Here is a 9401-nt window from a genome sequence, read left to right as displayed (position 1 = left end):
TGCCTCCTCGGTGAACTCCTGGTGGGGCGCTTTGCTCCAGCTCAAGCCCAACAAAACAAGGAACAACTCGCTCTCCATGGCATCTTTCGCTCTTTGGAACATCTGGCTGGAAAGGAACAGAAGAACCTTCGATGGAAAGTGCACTTCGGCAGCTGATGTTGCCAGGCTTGCTAGTGATGACTTTCGCCTCTTAGTTGAGGCATGTGGGGGTTAGGCTTAGGTGTTGGGCGACAGGGTTGTTCATGGCCCTCTTGCCTGTTTTGGTTACTCCTTCTCTGTAAGCTGATCTTCAGCTGATGTACAGTTGTTCCCTCCTCTTAATGCAATGGCAGAGCTCCTGCTGGTTCGGTTCAAAAAAAGAAGAAGAGTTTTTAGGTAACATTAGGTGTGCTAACACATAGCATTTCTCTAAATCTTTGATCTTTTGCTGTACGTTCTTCAAGCTATAACTGATTGTTTACCCATTCCCCTTTCTTTTTGTCATGACAACGTGTCCTGAACTCTTGATATACAGCAACTTCAGAACATTTGGACATGCCGGCCTGCTCTGTGGCACTTCTAGATAAAGCCAGAGAGGATAACTAAGAGTTTCTGAAATATTTTGGTGTTTAGATGACCGCTACAGCTACTATACTTGAAGCCTTGAAAACTTTGAGTGTTATGCAAAGTTTTCCTATTCAGTTTATAACGTTGCTTAGGACCCCATCCTATATTGGACTTGGGTAGTACCAACTGCAGGCCGGTTAAGCTCTCATATTCAATCCGCAACGCAACAGCTAGGGGAAACCCGATGCGCAGAAGTTTGCTGAGCATCAGCATCAAGAGCGGTCGAGTCAACTGCAATTCTGTCAAAATAAGCATCTTTTATGATCTTATCTGATAATTAACTAAGCTATTTTAGTCCATCATCATGCCTGTTCATACGGCCGTGAGATTTGAATATACCGGTCGTCGTGTTCCCCCCGCGCTAAACTGCACCTTGCTATCTCGAGATTAAATTTTTAGTTGATGACGTCATTTGATCAGTCTTGTTCCTTTGGTCCTTGCTGTGAAACAAGTTTTGTTATTGCCTTACAAAATCATGTTCAGCAGGAGGAGGAAGCTACGTGATGCTTTGGGAAATAAAAGAAAGGTGGCACGCGGTTTACATGCTCCACAGGGCACGCGGATATCATTGTCATTTGATTGGGAAACCTTCTGTTACAGCTGAATTCTGTTTTTTTGAGGTGTGTTATAGGCTTATAGCTGAGTTGATTAGTCCAAATTTGGTGGTGCCTCATGTCTGGTTTGATCTTATTGACACAGAAGGAAATTTGTGTGCATATGGTTGCAAAATTTTGTATATTAAAAAGAGCTCTTTTATGTGGCACCCTTTAATTAATATGGACCGTCCATTTTCAAAATCTGTCACAAATGTTTCGCGGCGCCAAATCTTGCGTACTTTTTCTTCACAGCTCCCCATCAAAAGCTGAGCTCCGATGTCTCTGTCGCGGGTGGCTGAGTGTTTGGCATGGTCTTCATGTGGCTTTGCAAGACCTCTTCGGTGTGCGCTGGGTCTGGTGGTCATTTGTGGTGAAGTCGGAGTCGTTTGCCGAGAAGAAGGGATGAGATGATGCTTGCTTGATGAGAAGTGACTACAATGATGCCAATGTGCTGCATCGATGAGGCCTTCTCCACAGATGTGTGTGTGCGGTATCTTGTGTGTTTGTGACGGTTTTTGTCCCATCTTTCATTTATTAACTGGATAACTTTCTTCAGGCAAATCTTTTGCCACCATTTTAGAAAGAAAAATTGACGAAAATTGACCAATATTGTTTGTCTGAGGTGATTACTGTATCTTGTTTTTTGAGAGAGCTTTACTCAATGTTTTTAAGTTTACGGTTCTGCAGCTTTGAGCCTTTGATCATGGGCTTCAAGAGCCATACATGTCTTCAAAGAAACGAAATCCAAATACTCACTCATGGTGCCTTATTATCAATCCAACTGCTCACTCACGGTGCCTTATTATTAATCTAGGCACTAAACGGGAAAATGATGTCCTTTAATAATGTATTCGTTCAGTGGTCAGTTTAGTTTGTTCACAATGGTGCAGAACCGCATATGATGTTAGATGGAGGGCACAGTAAGGCAAGCCACAACGTTATTAACGTAGGCACTAAATTAACACGGGTTCCGCAATAGGAGGAACCTCTTCTGTCTGGATGGCTTGCAAAACTAGAAATTCTCGCTGTGGAACTCGAATTTTGTGCTTGATTTTCTTGTAAATTTCTTTGCGAGCCCGCGCAGCTTGTTCGTGAGCACCGGCTCGCCACAATAGAACACACCTGTGATATCCGAGAAACACAGAGTTAGTGTCAGTTCAGAAAAGTAATGCTATGCACACACTAAAAATGTTGCTGACCGATCGATGTTGAGTGGATTGAGGTGAGAAGATCGTCATGCCTTGACTGATATGACTCAATTGGGCAAGGGGAAATATTCTAGGAGTAGTCCTATATATGTGCATATATATACCTGAGCTCAACTAATTTATGGTGGAGAACCTTGATGCTTCTATCTACACTTGACTGATCAAAAATTTCAGAGGTGGTCGTAACCATCGGCAGGTAACAAAATTTTCTGACGTGGTTGGGACTCAAAGGCGCAACTTCTCGTCTTCTCGAGCATTGCTAGTCATGCTATCCACACATAGCGTGTGGTGCTAGAAGGTACAGTAGCTGAATATGCAGAGCAGTAGTATTGCAAAATGAAAGGAGTAGGTGCGCGTTTGTGAGCAGCTGCGTCTGTACTGTGTTAAAAAACGGGAGGAGCAGTGTAGTTAGTTTTTGGAATGGTACTGACCGACACGTGTTTCCTTATTCTCGTCGGCGATGCGCTGGTAGACTTGGGTCCAGTTTGGTCGGCCGAAGTGGGTCATGACGCGGCTGCCGGAGACGACGTCGACGCCGTTCTTGGCGTAGTGGAGGGACTGGAGCATAGCGATGAGCGCCGACCGGGCGTCGCCCTTCTCGTAGACGCTGGTGCAGTGGTTGTGGAGCTCAATGATGCGCTTCTCGTCAGCCTCGGCCACCTCGTCCATGACTTCACGGAACCACTCCAAGGAGCCCTGCTCCCGGGTGACCCAGTAGAAGTAGGCTCGACGGGTTCGGAACGGGCTCGCGTCGCCGGCGTGGCCGTTGCCGGACTCCACGTCCCCGTCGAGCCGCTTCGCGTTGGTGATGATGTCCTTGATGATCGAGATCATGGGCGTTGCACCGATGCCGAGTCCCACCAGTAGCACGATGTCGTACTCCTTGTAATCCTGCGCCGGCGCCCCGTACGGCCCGTCGATCAGCACCTTCGGGAGGCTGCAGCACAGCAAAGCACACTGTTATTACATTCGGTAATTAAGCTGGTAATATTGATTGACAAAAGATAAATTCACATATGACCATAGATCACATAAGTAAGGCAAACTTAAGGATAACAGATAGTAGATCTTATTCACGCAAGGAGCATCACAGAGCGCGGAAATTCACACGGACGCGCAGGTGGGGGTCAGCACCTGCCTAGTCGTGTCTGGTTGTCCGATTGATTTAAGATTAACAAAAATGATTAGTCTTAGCCCTTTGATTACTACAGGACAGGGTCCATTTATTCATGCTTTTGGCACACCACCCATGCCTTTTTTATTTTATCTTTTATTTTCAATCTACTATATCTTTTGAACCGAAAGTCCAAACTAAGTTTCGTTTTCATATTTGTGTTTGCCGCAATGAGACCTTTTGAATATGATCAATCTTGAATATATTTCGTCAACATTTTAAAAATTCCAGGTTTCAAATGCTGAAACTTGATAGGCGTAACGCTAAGTTTTCCCAAGTTTCATTTAGTTTTACCAAGTTTCATATTCTTTCAGGTTTTAGGATTCTAGGCTTAGGGCTTTAGGGCTTAGGATTTATGGCTTAGGTTTAAGTTTTAGTTTTTGAAACATGCTAAATTTATCATCGTTCATATCAAGTTTTAGTAGTTGGAACTTGCACGGACCATCAATTAGTCTCGCGATCCACAAATTCATTGGATTCCGCACAAAGGCACACCAAGTTTTAAGTTCTAGTTTCTGAAACTTGCGATTTTGTCGTTCGCTCCTAAAAAAAATTCAGTAGTTGAAACTTAACAAGGTTTTAAAAACTCATCAAAATGGATACAAAATGGAAATTTTTGAAAGCCCTCGTGAGAAGCCACACGAATATGACAACCAAATTAAATTGGACTTATCGTCCAAAATATATAAAAGATACAAAATTGAGAGTCAAAAACAGATGGGAGGTGGGATGGATGGAACTACCAAAAACTGCGAAAAACTGCATGCATGGACCCCATCTAAAGTAATTAAGGACCAAAGCACATGCGAAGAGTGATTAGTTTTCAAATCACAAGACAATCAGGCGGCCGCAAATCTACGTGGCCCTGGCCTTGCATGCTATAAATCTTATCGTCAATTGATGGCCGTCCATCCTCTGGGAACAGAGTAAACAAAAATCCTATGGAGTATCTCCTATACCACCGGACATGCCAGTCACCAATACACCGGCCCTAGCCAACCAATCCGACGGATGTGCCATATCAATCAATGGATCAACCATCTTTGAGCATCTCTAGCCCTCTCCTCAAAACTTAACTCTCCAAAAGACTCTTCAAATTTAAGGACTTAAACAGGAGGACACCTAGCCTTTCCTTATACTTAACTCTTTCTTTCTTTGCTATTTCTTCCATCCTTTGCGTACAAACTCCATTTCAACTTACACATGCATAACACAATGATTTTAAGGTTGATATTTCCATTGCCGCATTTCAACAACATACCCAAATTCAATAGTTTCAGATTCAATTTTCCAAATTCAAACCACCATGCGGTCCAAATGAAGTAATAGTTCAATAAACCAGAATTTGGGATTTTTATGACGGAGTCGAGGCATTGCCAAGAAGCGGGGTGAGGTCGTGCCAACTGAACCTAAGTTCGATCAAATTCCAAATTAACATGAAGAAGCGGCATTTGAAAAGAAGGTGAGCCATCGCACCCATGTCACGCTTGCAAAGTTGACAAACCCCACTTGGCTGACCTATCGGTCGTGCTAACTTGCTTTTGGATGATTAGCCACACGCATTTCCGCGCACGCGCGCGAGGGGGGGGGGGAGGCTTCCAAATGACAGGTTTGATTATAATAGATGTCCCACAACGAACAAGGTGCAGTAGGCCGACTTGCAAAATAGCACAAGCCGATAGTGAGTCTCGAAACAGTTGGGTCTTCAATCCCTTTATGAAGCTCAAAGTGTTGAAGAATTGTCTAGAGATTGAAAATTCATTGATGGGCTATCAGTAATGGCATTTGCATGCAGTTTTCGACACTAGTCTGGCTGTGTTGGACCACTCCAGGGGATGGCACATCAAATCGGTTGTGATCCATAATCACATGAACCGAAATGAAAATAGGAGGACGAATTTTCACAACAAAAAAGGTAAACTATTTTGCAAGCACATGAAATAGTCGTGTGTGTACCTCGGGTTGGTCATGGCGTCCTCACGGTTGAACTCCGCCCGAAGAATCTCGGTCGTCCCCTCTGTCGGTGTTGGGCAAACCTGTGATTCGTACATAGTACAACACTCTTAACTTCTTTTGTATGAACAGGCTTTACTTAGAGGGTGATGTGGAGATCAACGCGACTAGTCGCATTGGCCACGTAGGAGTACCTACCTTTAAGAAGGCGTTCCTGAGCTGGTTGGTCCAGTCACCGAGCGTTTTGATGTGGACGCTGACGTAGTTGTCCTCTGGCGCCGACGTGATGGAGAACGGGTGCCTGCACGGACGTTCATTCATCAGACGGATTGGCCGAACGCTGATTAAACTAAGCGTGCCCGCCGGTCGGCTGCAGCCTACGTACCACTGGAATGGCGAGACGTCGGGGCACTTGACGTAGATGTACTGTCCGCTCTTGTACCTGAACCCCTGCGGCTTGGACAAGTGCAGCGACAGCAGGGTCGCGGGGTGCGGATGCACGGCCACCCTGACTTTTTTCACCGACCTCACGCTCGACCGAAGCGTCCTCGTCAGCCGCTCGCATGCGTACACGATCATCGGCACCGTCAGGTACATCCACGTCTGCACTTGGTAGCACAGGCTAGTTAATAGTTAATAGTACTCACTCTGGTTGGGTGCATAGGATATGCATATGATTTTAGGTAGGTCGTGGATTTGGCTAATTAAATATAGATTGTATCTTATTAAAACATATCACTAGAGGTTTTAAACATATACTCCCTCGTTCGTAAATGTAAGTCTTTGTAGAGATTCTACTGGGTGAACTACATACGGAGCAAAATGATGAATCCACACATAAAATGCATCTATATACATCCGTATGTAGTTCATATTAAAATCTCTACAATGACTTATATTTAGGAACGGAGAGAGTAATTTTTCGGTCGAGTTTGATTACGCAAATTGCCGATCAAGAAGCACAGACACACCTTATGCAACCGAGCAAAGGGAGTGATCAGTCGGCCAGGACAGACCAAAGTATGCAGTTGTTGGTTGATCCAGTCCTATACTATTACTATATCTTTATTCCTAAATTAATTACTCCCTCCGTAAATGATCTAAACGCTCTTATATTTCTTTACAGAGAGAGTACTATCTAAGTCTGAACTACCTTAAACACATACATATTTAAGTGGAAACTAAATCGATACTACCTCTCTCTTTCACTAGCCCCCACCCCCCTATTTTGCGTCATATGATGAGTATTATTTAGCTATTATAATATACAAGTTATACATAGTAAAGATTATATCGTTGTTAGACACCACATTCAAATACCGAGCCCAACAATATAAATTTTTGTGACATGCATTAACATTTTACTAATCAAATTTTGACACAAAATATGACAGGCACTAATAAACCCATACAAAGGTATTACTATACTTCTGAAGTTGTTATGTACTCAAAGACCACGGAGAGAGATGACTCAATACTACTTCGTCCTAGAAGTAGTAAGATGCATAACAAAAACCCTCATACTTACCGACTTCTTTTGCCACTTCTTGGTGAGGTAGAGAAAGTGTCCATGGACGATGAGCAGCGCGTAGACGGCGAGGAAGAGGTGGTGCGTGTACCAGAAGACGTTGTACCCAGTGAAGCGGTTGAGCAAGGTGTTGACCAACCAAGTGAGGCGGCTGCGCGAGGCATTGACGAGCCTGGCGAAGCGGGTGAGCTCCCTAGGCTCGGGGTTGCTGTCGAGGCTCTCGAGCTGCTTGAGCTTGGGAAGGTGGAGCTTCCCCTTGCGGAGCGGTCCCGTGGCGAACGTAAAGGCGACGACCATGAGCGCCAGCATCACTAGCCCCGTCCATCCCTCCGTTCCCCTCACGAACCACCAGTAGTTGGGCGGCTTGGCGTCGCCGAAGAACGGCTTCATGGGCTCGTATTCGTCGTCCATGGCGTGCAGCAGCCGCGGGAAGTCGCATGCCAGGTGGGAGATGATGTGTAGCCCGGCGCCCACAGTGATCCCAACGGCGATGGCCATGTGGAATTTGAGGTTGTCATTGAAGGGCACGATCCGTCCTGCGGTGGTGTGGCTCCGGAGCCAAGTGACGGTGTTCCGGCACACGGGGAGGAGGGTGAGCGCCATGTTGAATTTGAGCGTCTCGGCCCCGCCCTTGGCCACACATACGCAGTAGCCCATCACCTCGAACACAGCGTGGTGGCGGTATTGCACGAACTTCCAGGCGAAGAGGCCGACGCAGATGGAGAGCCACAGGAGCATCACCCAGCAGCGCCGCCAGTTGTCCTCCAGGGAGCACTTGGCACGCTTGTACCAACGTCGGACGGGGCTGGGATCCGTCGTCGGGCGGAGACGCTGGCTCAACAGCTTGCTGAGCTTGTGGTTGTTGCTTGTCGACTCGCTCGGCGCCTCCAGCAGCAGCATCTTCAGGTTGTGCAGCTGCAAACCAGTTATCACCATTAATTCTATGCATCACCGTCGGTAACACAAACCAATCTTGCATGGCAAATAAGGCCGTTGTTTTACCTCGATGTAGCCGAGTTTGTCGGGGTCCAACGCCTCCATGATGAGACGTGCATACTCCTTGCACTGTCGCGGGACCATCATTAGCTTGTTCGCCGATACGCTCAACGTGATGATCTGCAGAGCAAACCAGAATAAGCCCCCCCAAAAGTCAATGTTCCGGCAATTTGCTCATGTTAAGAAAACTAAGACAACAAGATAATTACGCAATTGGATGTGAAATACATGAACCAAACAAGGGCTCGTTGGTTTGGTCAGTACTCCCTCTCTTCAGTAGTGTAAGACGTTTCCGAAATGTCTTTTTAAACTGTTTTTGGTCTTGTTGAAAATGTCTAAAACGTTTTACATTAGTGAACCGAAGGAGTAGTACGTCAGAACTTGTGGGAAAAGGATCAAAATCGGTTACGAGAACATGCTTACAAGCATGTCGTGCTGGTACGTTGATGACACCTATGTGCAGATGTGAAATGGCAATCTGGTCGAGCGAGTATTGTTCAACACGTCCATCGTTGAAAATCGCAGAACACACACCCTCCGTTTGCTATTTCTGGAGGATGAGGAGACGTTTGATAATTTATTTATTTTTGAAAAAAGAGGATTACCTTTGGCCTCTGCATCAAGCAATGCACACAACCATTTTATTAATGAAGATATCAATAAAATATGAAACTCATCTCAGATACACAAACAAAAGCGAAACAAAAAAAAAAGCCACAACCGGCAAAAATAGAACGCTTGAATGAACCATTGAAAGAGTAGTGAAATTTTACCTATTTGACCTCGTCCTCGCTGATCCTCCCGTCATCGTTCTTGTCCACCCTGTTGATTACGTAATCAAAGTCGTGATTCGTAACTTGTTGGTTTAGCAAGAGAGCTAAATTAAGTGGTTTTGGTTAAATAAATGCTACAATACTCCCTTCTTTCTCATAGTACTAGTATTACTTAAGTACTTATGATACTCATAGTGGGAGTAACAAAATACTTCCTTCGTCTCATAATGTAAAATGTTACTACAACCAATGTAGAGTAACATGCATGCTATACAAGTAAAAAGATGACACGATAAGTAATTAAAGATGGAAGAGGAAAATGAAGTAACATAAGTCTGTTACCATCATACAACGCTTCATAATGAAAAATGAAGATACAAATAATGAATGAAGGTCTTTATATTATCACGCATATACATAACCCACTGTAAAAGTAGTTACATAGACTAGTATGTTACTGGTCTAAGTTATTCAACACTATGACTAGCCTAGGGTCTACGTTTAACCATCAAAATGATGAACAAAATCCGTGAGTTATATATCACAGAAAATTTCCCTGCCCCTACC

General features: G+C 44.8%; 1 pseudogene; it reads right to left on the bottom strand.

Moving 5' to 3' along the window:
• Positions 1–2011: 2011 nt before the first annotated feature.
• Positions 2012–9401, bottom strand: part of LOC123093616 (respiratory burst oxidase homolog protein B-like) — an 11143-nt pseudogene continuing 3753 nt past the window's right edge.

This window comes from Triticum aestivum, chromosome 1B (genome assembly GCF_018294505.1).
Source record: "Triticum aestivum cultivar Chinese Spring chromosome 1B, IWGSC CS RefSeq v2.1, whole genome shotgun sequence".
In the NCBI taxonomy this organism is placed as follows: domain Eukaryota; kingdom Viridiplantae; phylum Streptophyta; class Magnoliopsida; order Poales; family Poaceae; genus Triticum; species Triticum aestivum.
Note: the sequence above shows the minus strand (reverse complement) of the source record. Positions and strands in the feature narration are given on the sequence as shown.